We start from the raw sequence: 10304 nt of genomic DNA, 5'->3' as shown, positions 1-10304 counted from the left end.
GGGTGCTAGTTGCCTTGAGAAAGTGTTTGAAATGTTTGTCTAACACATTCAAGGCAGCCCACATTAAAAGCATATTTTATTATCTCTGCTGGTGTTTTGCATTTGTGAGGTGGTAATAAGGCAAGCAGCAGCCTGTGGAACAGATTTGTGACTGTGACCATGACATATCATAGGCAAGTGTTTAGAGAAAGAAAGGCACATGTCCTATGGAATCCTGTGGGTACAGAGGGAGTCTTTGGACAGAGGTAGAAAAGACAGGCCATGGGTACCAGATCAACCGAGAAAGCAAAAGTGTTGATGAAGTTCTCCACTGCTTGACTGCCAAGCTCCTCTGTGCACTTCCTCACTGCTTCTTGGCTATCCATCCCTCTTCCCGCTCCTGGTGTGAGTGGTAGTAACATAGTAACTAGAAATACAAGCTAAACAAAGAAACGCTGCTGGTTTTAAAACCCACCCCCAAAACAAGAGCAAAGATATGCAGGCCCTTGATTTCACCAGCTCTCCCTGCCTTTGCTGTTGGTGGGGTTTAAAACCCACCCCCAAAACAAGAGCAAAGATATGCAGGCCCTTGATTTCACCAGCTCTCCCTGCCTTTGCTGTTGGCGGGGTCTTGTGTGAGCTCGACACTGGCAGAATTAGGAGGCAGCCACATGGGGGATAAAGGGTTTTACACAATCTTGGTGCAAGAAGTATGATTTTGTGCTTTGCAGTAGGGCATCTAAAGAGGATCTTCTGCTCCAGGAATCTTATTCTTCCCTCTTGAGGTAAGAAAAATGTATTTTAACTATGGTGTTCCCTTTACCCATCTGTGAAGAAGACAAGAAAGGTGCAGACCTACAGAGATCCCTGAAAGCTCCAGGAAGGCTTGCTATAGCAAGTATATCCTTCTGTATGAGCAGCTTCTGCAAGAGAATCTGTGCCTCCTGAGCCATAATATCTCCTGGACCGGCTCTGCATGAAACCCAGCACCTACATGCATGTACATGGCATAATTTGCCCATTTGGGCCAAATGTGCCATGATGAGAGGTTGTCTAACCTAGGCTTCTGTCATTGTTCCCAGGAGGGAGAAGACAGGAGAGGTTTGTTTGCACTCAGCTCTTCTTGTATGGCTCTCACTGCCTGATTTGTTCCCTAGGGTTAAGATACCTGTTCTTTGAAAAAAAAAACCCAATTCCAAACCCAACTAGCAATAATCCCCTCTCCCACCAAAACAGCAGAGAAATAACCTCATGAGATTAAAACCCATGCAAACCTGGGTCACACATTCATGGCAATATGTGAAAGTACTTCTTTCCAAACACACAGATAAGCTTATTTTCATTAAGTTCATTGCAGGTAACCAATGGTCAAGGCATTGACCACCTCTTTAGGAAGCCTGTTCCAGTGTTTGACCACCCCCTTGCTAAAGAAGTGCTTCCTAATGCCCAGTCTAAGCCTCCTCTGGTGCAGCTTCGAATCATTCCCATGTGTCCTATCCCAGGATACCAGGGAGAAGAGCTCAGCACCTCCCTTTCCATTTCTCCTCTTCAGGAAGCTGCAGAGAGCAATGAGGTTGTCCCTCAGCCTGCTGCTCTCCAAACTAGACAAACCCAAAGTCCTCAGCTGTTCCTCATGGGACATCCCTCCCAGCCCTTTCACCAGCTTTGCTGCCTTCCTCTGAACACATTCAAGAACCCTCATGTTCTTCTTATATTGAGGGTGCCAGGAGTGCTCACACTACTCCAGATGAGGCTGCTCCAACACTGAATACAGCAGATAATCCCCTCTCTTGACCAGCTGGTTGTGCTGTGTTTGATGCACAAGGGTGCAGTTTGCCCTTTTGGCTGCCAGGGCAGACTGCTGACCCCTTCTGAGGCTGATGCTGACCAGCACCCCCAGAACCCTGTCTGCAGGGCTGCTCCTCTCCCAGTTTATACTTGTGCATGGTGTATAGGACTCTGCATTGGGTTTATATGGCGAGGTTTTGGTAGCAGGGAGGGGTGCTGCTGGGGTGGCCTGTCGGGCTTCCAGCCATATTTCAAGGCTCAAGTAGAGATTTTATCTCTATTTTCCAAATGAGTAGCTAAAGGTATTCACAGTGTGCTTAGCTGAGTCATGTCACTCTGAAGCTTTAAATAGCACCATCAGAGCCTGGTAGAGGGATCAGGACACAGTGTTTCTATGACATGCCAGCCAAGGGCAAAAGTGCTTTGTGCAGCTCCCTGTTTCAAAATACTGTGAAGGAGTGTCAGCGGCTGGAAGGGGTGTCTGTGAAATGCCTGCCTTGTTCCTGTAAGGGAGCTCTCCTGATACAGTCAACTTTTATTTCTGTGCTACTGAGAAGTTGTAGCTTTAACAGTGTGGTTTGTCCAGGTTAGGTTCCTTTCGTGTGGATTATGGACAGCTTCTGGCTCTCAGCTCTCCTTCACTTCGAATTAATCCTTCCAGAATGAAAATCTGAGAGTTGGTCTTCTTGTAGCCAGCTTGTATAGGTTTTCTCATGACCAGTTCGCTTTGCACAGTCAGCGTGAACCTCTAAAAGGATGGTTCTTAGGGCTACAACAGGTCAGATTTCCTTACAGTGTTATTACTAGTTCTTCCAGCCTCAGTTGTTCACACATCACGGGGGAGCTGCGTATCTCCCATATGGTTTCGTGTTTGCCTTTTCTTCTAGGAGACGACCAAATGGGTCTTTTAAATGACTGTGATAATCTGCATAACATCTCGTTTTTAACATTTTCTAGGGCATGGTTTTGCTCAGTCAGGCTTAAGTCAAGATTCAGTAAGCCTGAAGGAGGCTTTTCATACCTTTGAGATGCAAAACCAAGAAGTTTAGCAAGGAGCAGCAGTAGGCTGCAGTAAATAAGACTGGAAGGTCTTGGGAGAGGTTAGAAAGGCAACTGAATACATTGAATAAGGGGAACAGGAGCTATAGAGATCAACTTTGTATTGGAGGCTGGAGCTAAGCCTGGAGGAATATTTAGGTGTTTGCATCTTTTGCCTTTGCAGTCCTTATTTGCAACTACATAATGATAAGCCTTTAGGAAAATACTGAGGGACAGTTTTCTGGTGCATAGTTTTTCCACTGCTGCTTGCTGGTCCTACCAGCTTGAATTTAACAAGTCAACCCTATAAGACTGTACACAGCTCTTGAACTGGTTAGCTCTGTTTAGCTCCTATTAGGCTGTGAAAAAACAAAACCGTGAATGCAGCTTTGTATTTGTACTAGATTATTCTTCTTATTTCTTCACATAGACTTATAAAAAATCTAGAAGTACCATCGGTATCTTGTTAGACTTGTTAGATGTCAGACCTGTTCTTTAAGGATATCAGTAATGGTGAAATCACCACATTTCATGGAAGTATGTTCTAGTAGGTGATCATCTTCCAGCAATAAGTCTGCACCTTGTTTCCAGTCTCAGTTTGGCCAGATCCCAGGCACTAGTTCTTGTTAAATCTTTTCCTAGTACCTTAAAAGCCATTGTGTAATCACTGTTTCTTCATTAGGGTCATTTATAAAAAATATACCAAGGTTACATCACAGTCTTCTTTTTGTCAAACCAGTAGATTCATTCCTCCAAGTTCTCATAATAAACAAAAGAAAACCAAACCCAACCTTTATTTGCTATATGGAGCTATACCTCTGTTCTTGCACTCTCTCCAACTCTTTATTGTTCCTTTATCAAATGCAGACTCCAGTACCCTTCCTACTATAGCTATACACTGAAATGAACATTGATTTGTTATTCTTCTGCTCTTACATATAAATGACATCCCAGTTTCTATATACAGAATCCAATGTCCTCATTTGCCATTACTGACTTCTGCTGAGTTGTTTGTCCTCCGTGAGCTCATGACTTAGTGTTTTCAACACTAGTCTTCCCTTTTGTAAGGGGTAGTAATTCGTAACATGCATTTGTCATTCCTTTAATCACAACTTCATGCCTCAGCATGTTAGAATTATCTGTAGTTAATCAGACCAGTTTGTCAAGCAGGTCAGATCATTCTGCAATATGATTGCCCTATCCTTAGTATTACTCAGCATTCCATCAATCTTTGCTCTACTGCAAATCTAGCCAGTCAGGATGCTATGTTTATTTCCAAATCACTCATGAAAATGTTGACTAGGGTTTCAGACTGGTAAAGTCTTACATATTCCTCATAAGAAAACTTTTTTCAGTGATGTTTTCCACTGAGGACTAATTCTGAATTTAGTTAGATAACAAGTTCTTAGCCTTAGTAACATACACTTTTTCTCAATCTTTGCATTACAAAATCTTACTATCTTTGCTCAACAGATTACAAGTAAGAAAAAGTCTTCAGCTGCAGGATAGAACAAAATCAGTTTCTTCTTATTAAAAACCCCACTATTTATTTTACACTTGGCTTCCAGAAGGTAGCTTAGGGCTTACCAAAACTGCTCAGCACCTTAAACGGAACCTCTGGCTAATGCTAACCCCAGAGAGACTTTTTTTCCATTCAGTCATCTTGCATTGCCAGTTTACTATCCCATGCACCTTACTTGTGGAACACCCTATAATTGCTTTGGGATCATTTACAGCTTTACTGCTCTCTGGTCTCTGAAAGGCAGCGCCAGTACCCTGGTTTGCAAGATCAATGCATCCATAGGAACAGCACACTTCAGTTTTGGCAGTACCCCAGTATTACCTCCAGGGCAGACCTAAGATGAGGAAATTAAAGAAGAATTTCTGTGTATAATCCAAATATGAGTTTTGCAAAGCTTAATAGAAATTAAAAAAAAAAAAAAAGAAAGAAAAAATAAAGGAAAAAAAATCAGATTTATATCTACCTTTGCTAAGATCAGCTCCCATAAGTTTTCCTGTCCCTTTTTCCTGCCCTGTTTTTTTCCTGGCTATAGGGTTCTTAAGCTGTTTACCAAACCATACGGCTAAACATTCAGCTCATAAGCAAGTCATGTAGGCCCCTTACTTCTGCCTTCATGGAAAGGGTTTCAGCCATCATTTTTACTCCAAATCTCCCTGGAGTTTTTACACACACACATATACGCACACACAATTTGGCTGGGTGGAATTATCTGCTGTCCAGACAGCAAACTGTATTAGTTAATGACTGTTCTAAGCCTAACTAATTAGACAGCATCAGTCATTTTCAGGGAAAACACTCCCTTGTGTGGTAGAGTGCAATTTTCAGTGCATAATTGCTTCATATGCTGAAACTTGTATTTAATATAAACATATGTATGTTAACAAATGCTGTACAAAGTATATGAAATATTAATGAGAAGAATGTATGTAACTTGAAACTAACTCTTGACTAAAAATAGGTATTGCAATCAACCACTTAAGGGATGATGGAGCGTTTAGTGTCCATGACTACCAGCCCACATTTTGAGGAATATCAAGAGAACCAAGAGTGGTAATATATGATAATGGATTTTTAATTAATTATGCCCACTATTGCAATGACAGCTAAGGTAAACAATCTACTGGCACCTTGTCACATCACTCTTGCTACTTCTGAAAATTGGCACAATATTCACTTTCAGTTTTCTGCAGTTCAGTTGTATCCCAAGAATTAAACAGCTGAACCATAGACAGTCGAGAATTCTCCTAGAGTATGCTTTTTGGAGCTAATTGGTAAGAATGATCTTGATTCTGTCTTAATATGTGTTGTGAAGCAATTCGTAAAATGCACCCATGAAACACGTTTCTTCTTTCCCAACACAGAACACAGTTGTTTTATTAGCATTCTCACTTTCACTGCATCATTAGTAATTATTTTGCTATCTCTGTGGAGTAGTAAGTATAGACCTTTTGTAGGATTTTCCTTTCTCTTCACACAAATTTCCTTTATATTTGCACATATTTATATATATGTGTATATATATATGTTTCCTATTGTCAACCTTGGACATAGTATGTTTTTTCTATATTTTGTAAGTAAAAAAGGTGGTATCTTTAGTTTTCAGCCAAAATCATGCAATTGGGATAGCTGATATCATACCACTGAGATTTCCTCAGCTGCAGTTACATGTCCAGAGACATCTTTTAGCCCATCCTGACATTTCCCACTGTTTTTCAGCATGAAGCTGCAATGCTAAGCCTCCAAAGCAAGAGGAATTTCTCTTTGTCAATCACAGCATTTTTTTTACCAATGGCTAGACTGACCTTATCATTGTCTTAGACTTGTAGAAATACAGGGAATAGCTAATTTTCCTTTCACATCATATCTGTATGATGTGATCTAATGAAGTAGATTTCAGTCATTACATCACATAGGGTCAAAATATTGAAACCATGTGAAGGTAGCATGCAATAGCTGTTTAGACAGGTTTCCACATGCTGTAGTAACATGTGGCTGCCTTATATTTATTATAATGGATATTCAGCAACATTTGCCACTACAAATCTGTCTTTCTGTAATCTGTGTTTTCTTGACCTGACCTAACAGTCACGCTTGTCTTTGATGTCTGAAAGTTTTAACACAGGATCATGTTGCAATGAGTGTGTAATAGGATGTACTTGCATAGTTGCCCATCTCTATCTCCTGGAGAATGTCTTTCCTTACACATTTCTGAAACACTTCCTTCAGGTGTTTTGCAATTGCTTCTTTAAAGTCCTTCCACATGGAGCTGTTAGCATGATTAAATCTTTGTGATCAGCCATATGTGAGTAACTGGCCACACTAGATTCCTGCACAGGTTTGTATTTTGTTCAGCAGGAACATGTGGAAAGATAGTTTAACTCTTTTGCCTACCAGCCCCAAATCCTCCCATACCTGGCTTCCCAGACAACTGCGAAGCCTTTTGGGATTCCCTGAGAAATGCTTTGTTTTGTTAGCAGCCATGTGGAGTCACTCATGTAGCATCACTGAGAGCACATCCCATGAGCAGCTGATATGAGGCATGAATGATAGTTCAGCCTCAGACAGCACAAAATGCATGTTAGTGGGGTGTCTGTGTGACTCCCAACAGTCTGTCAAGCACTGCTTACATGACCTAACAGATGCCCTGTAAAGGCTGTCACTCCATCCTTCCAGTGACAACACTCTGTATGTAGGTCAGGATACACTGCCATGCACACCTCTTCAGATTGCACAATGTGTCACAAAGCTTTAAGTCAACATGGCAATGGGAACATGGCTTCTGCACATGTGGAGAGATACTGGATGCAAGAGCTCCCGCGACAGCCAGGCCTTCCTCACACAAGAAAGAGGTACCAGGAATTTCAGCACTGCAAGATAAGCTGGAGTGAGTGCATCACCTAACCCTATTCTTCCTTTTCAGCCTAAAAGTAGGACGGGAAATGCCCACAGTGCCTGGCAGCCTTTCCTTGGTTGGGTAAGCCTTCCCTAAGGATGTTCCTTTCCCATAGCCTGTTTTCTCACCAGGGCTCTCACACTGGAGGCAACCACCTGCGCTGGGCTGTGGATGAGAAGAGAGCTGCATCTTTTAGGGCAAATCTCTTGCCTGTTTCTGTCCTTCCCAGTTAATTAGGAGGGAGAGCCTTCATTCTCTTACAGTGCTTATCAGATGTAGGCTCTGGTCTCACAGTGGACTGTCCTGTCATCTTCTGTAACACAGAAAATGTCAGATAAGTCACGAATTTCACCGTACCAAAACCTGAGCCATGTTGAGAAAACCTGTCTGTTGATGTCTGCTGAAACACTGGCTATGGCACTCTTGGCTGAAAAGACAATGAGTGCAGAAAGGTGACTTGCTTGCCTTTGCACTGAGGAAGTAAAAGGGATCTTGCTTAGCAATGGGGAAGGCTTTGAGGAACTGCCAGAATCCATAGCAAACCTGTCACCTACACTGGAGTCCCCTGATCCTGCCTGGGACTCTCAGGAAGACATGTTTCTCTCTCGAATAGTCAGCAAATGTACTTTGGTGACCAACAGTTTCATGCATGGATGAGATTCTTGTAAGGTACTTTAACCCTTGAAGATAACTGCAATGAACACCGGGAATTTAAACTTGACAATAGCCTATCACGTCCCATATATCAAACAAGAAAAGGAAACTCAAAGGCATATCCCGCCAGCTCTTGCTGGTTGTATTCAGATTCCAAGATACCATTAACTTTCTACAGATGAAAATAGTTATTACAGGATAACTTGGTGCAGTAATCTCATCGTTTTGAGTGTTTGATGGAAGACTACAGTGATGCTGGTAATAACTAGGATCCTATGCAGGGCATGCCTTTCACAAAGAAAAACTAATTTAAGAACTTTATATATGCTCAGTAATAAAAAGGTATTGCACTTATGCACAAGCACAGGTCTTCAATGAATCAGAGCTGTCAGAAGCAAGATTATGTTTTATGTAAGAATAACCAGACCAAATAACCTTGCAAACTTGAGCTATTGTCAGTATTTGTCTGGGATGTTGATTACTCCTTGAACTGCTTCTGAAATATTTTCTGAATTTAAGTTTACTCTGAGTTCGGACAGTGTTAATATATATGTAATGACAAATATCTATACTCCATATTTGCCATGGGGAGCATACAGAGCCTTCCTAAAAGCAATATAATATTTCTGGTGGACAGAAACATCTCCTTTTCTGCTTACCTAACTTCATTGTCCAAATTTTCTCAAGCCATTTCACTTTTTATGTCCTAATGTGTTTATATTTGAATTACAGATAAATACATGTATACATTTCTTATGAAAGTCAATGTATTTGTCTTATAAAAACAAAGGGCATATGGGTCACCAGCAGCGATGATGTGGATCAAGCAAATTTGCACAGCCATTGCAATGCTAAAGCTTGATTCTTGTTAATGATGTTTGGCATTGCTGCAATGGAGGTTGCTATGATCTCTCAATTTCTGACATCAACTTGAACATTTTTGCTTTTATTCAGATAGGCCACCATATATTATTATTTTTAAGGTTCCTGAAGCATCATACTGCTATAAGTCACATTAGCCGCATCTTCTTGTATACCTGGGGAGTAGAGATGGCTGTTTCTAGTAAAGGTACTGACCAGGAGTAAATCAGAAAGGCTTTGGTGGAATCGGTATCCTCCATTTCTCCAATGTTCAGAAAGGTGGTCTGGGATATCTGAGGGCAAGACTTGCTGAAGCAAGAGGAGCTGATGGCATTGCTAGGGCATGATATGAAAAAGCCAGTGATATAGGGATGAGACATGAATGAGAGTCTGTAGGCTTCAGAAGAGCTAGAAAGGATGGGAAAGAGGCTAAACAGGGTTATCATAAAGAATGATTGAAAAAAGTCAAAAGAAAACACACAGTTTAGCTCATCTTTCATTTGTCCTTATCTGCCTTTTTAAAAAAAACTTTGAATAATCAACTATGATCTAGCCCATGTCTTTGAGCATTAATGTTAAGATTGGCCTAGTTCAATCACTGGTTGTACTTTCAGATCATGTTAATCGTAGTCTTACACACCATCAGATTAGTCAGGAAAACTAAAACAATATCACAAAAAAATGAATCCAATGATGAACAGTTCAAGGCAGAGCAACTTTGGGTGATCTGCATCTCTCCAATAACTCACCACTTTACAGACAGACCCCAATATTTCCATTAGTGTGCATATCTAAAAGTGTTCCAGCATATTTTTTCTGTTCCTTGAGCTGCACTAAATGTATAATTTCCTGGGTCTCTGCCCCACAAGTCAGGAGTGCATTGCCTTCAGATAGTTGTAGAAGTCCTCTCCTCTCTGTTTTTCTCTCTGACATTCACCATTTGTCCCAGACATATCTTGGATGCTTATGAAGCAGCTGCTGAACTTCCACAGATTGCAGCCTGGAATTTCACATAAAACCCAACTCTGTTTTTCTCCTTTAATATGCCTGGGCATGAGCTATTACTGTACAGCCTGTACTTAACAAACAGCAGTCCCAAGTCAAGTGGTCCCATTCATGATCACAAACTGAAATATGGTAAGAAGTTCGTACTCATTCTGGTACTTGCAGCTTTGTATTTTGCATTCTTTTCCACCTTGGTTATCCTCAAACGTCTTCTTTGTTGTTTCATTTGAATGAATCCATGAGAGGATTTTTCATTTATATGCTAATAGAGCTTTTGCCCAAGGGTGTTTTTCAGCTTCACATTGCAACAGGGTGAATCACCTGTTAACAACACAACCAAGTTCCTCAATATCAGGTTCCCTCAGCATAAGGAACTTTGGAAACAAGTGATTAAAGAGGATATACTGATTGCTCAGGGTGGGATTCACCTCACCTACCTTCAGCCATTCAGAACTCAGGTGTCAAGTATGACCTGGACATATAGGCTTCTCCAGAAGAATCCAATATAGAGGAGCTTAGTCACTGCCTGCAGTTGCCACCCTTACTTTTTCCTCTGTTCAGTAA

General features: G+C 41.2%; 1 pseudogene; it reads left to right on the top strand.

Annotated features, from left to right (window-relative positions):
* Positions 1-7085: 7085 nt before the first annotated feature.
* Positions 7086-10304, top strand: part of LOC136016976 (cytosolic phospholipase A2 epsilon-like) — a 38485-nt pseudogene continuing 35266 nt past the window's right edge.

This window comes from Lathamus discolor, chromosome 6 (genome assembly GCF_037157495.1).
Source record: "Lathamus discolor isolate bLatDis1 chromosome 6, bLatDis1.hap1, whole genome shotgun sequence".
Classification (NCBI taxonomy): Eukaryota; Metazoa; Chordata; class Aves; order Psittaciformes; family Psittacidae; genus Lathamus; species Lathamus discolor.
Note: the sequence above shows the minus strand (reverse complement) of the source record. Positions and strands in the feature narration are given on the sequence as shown.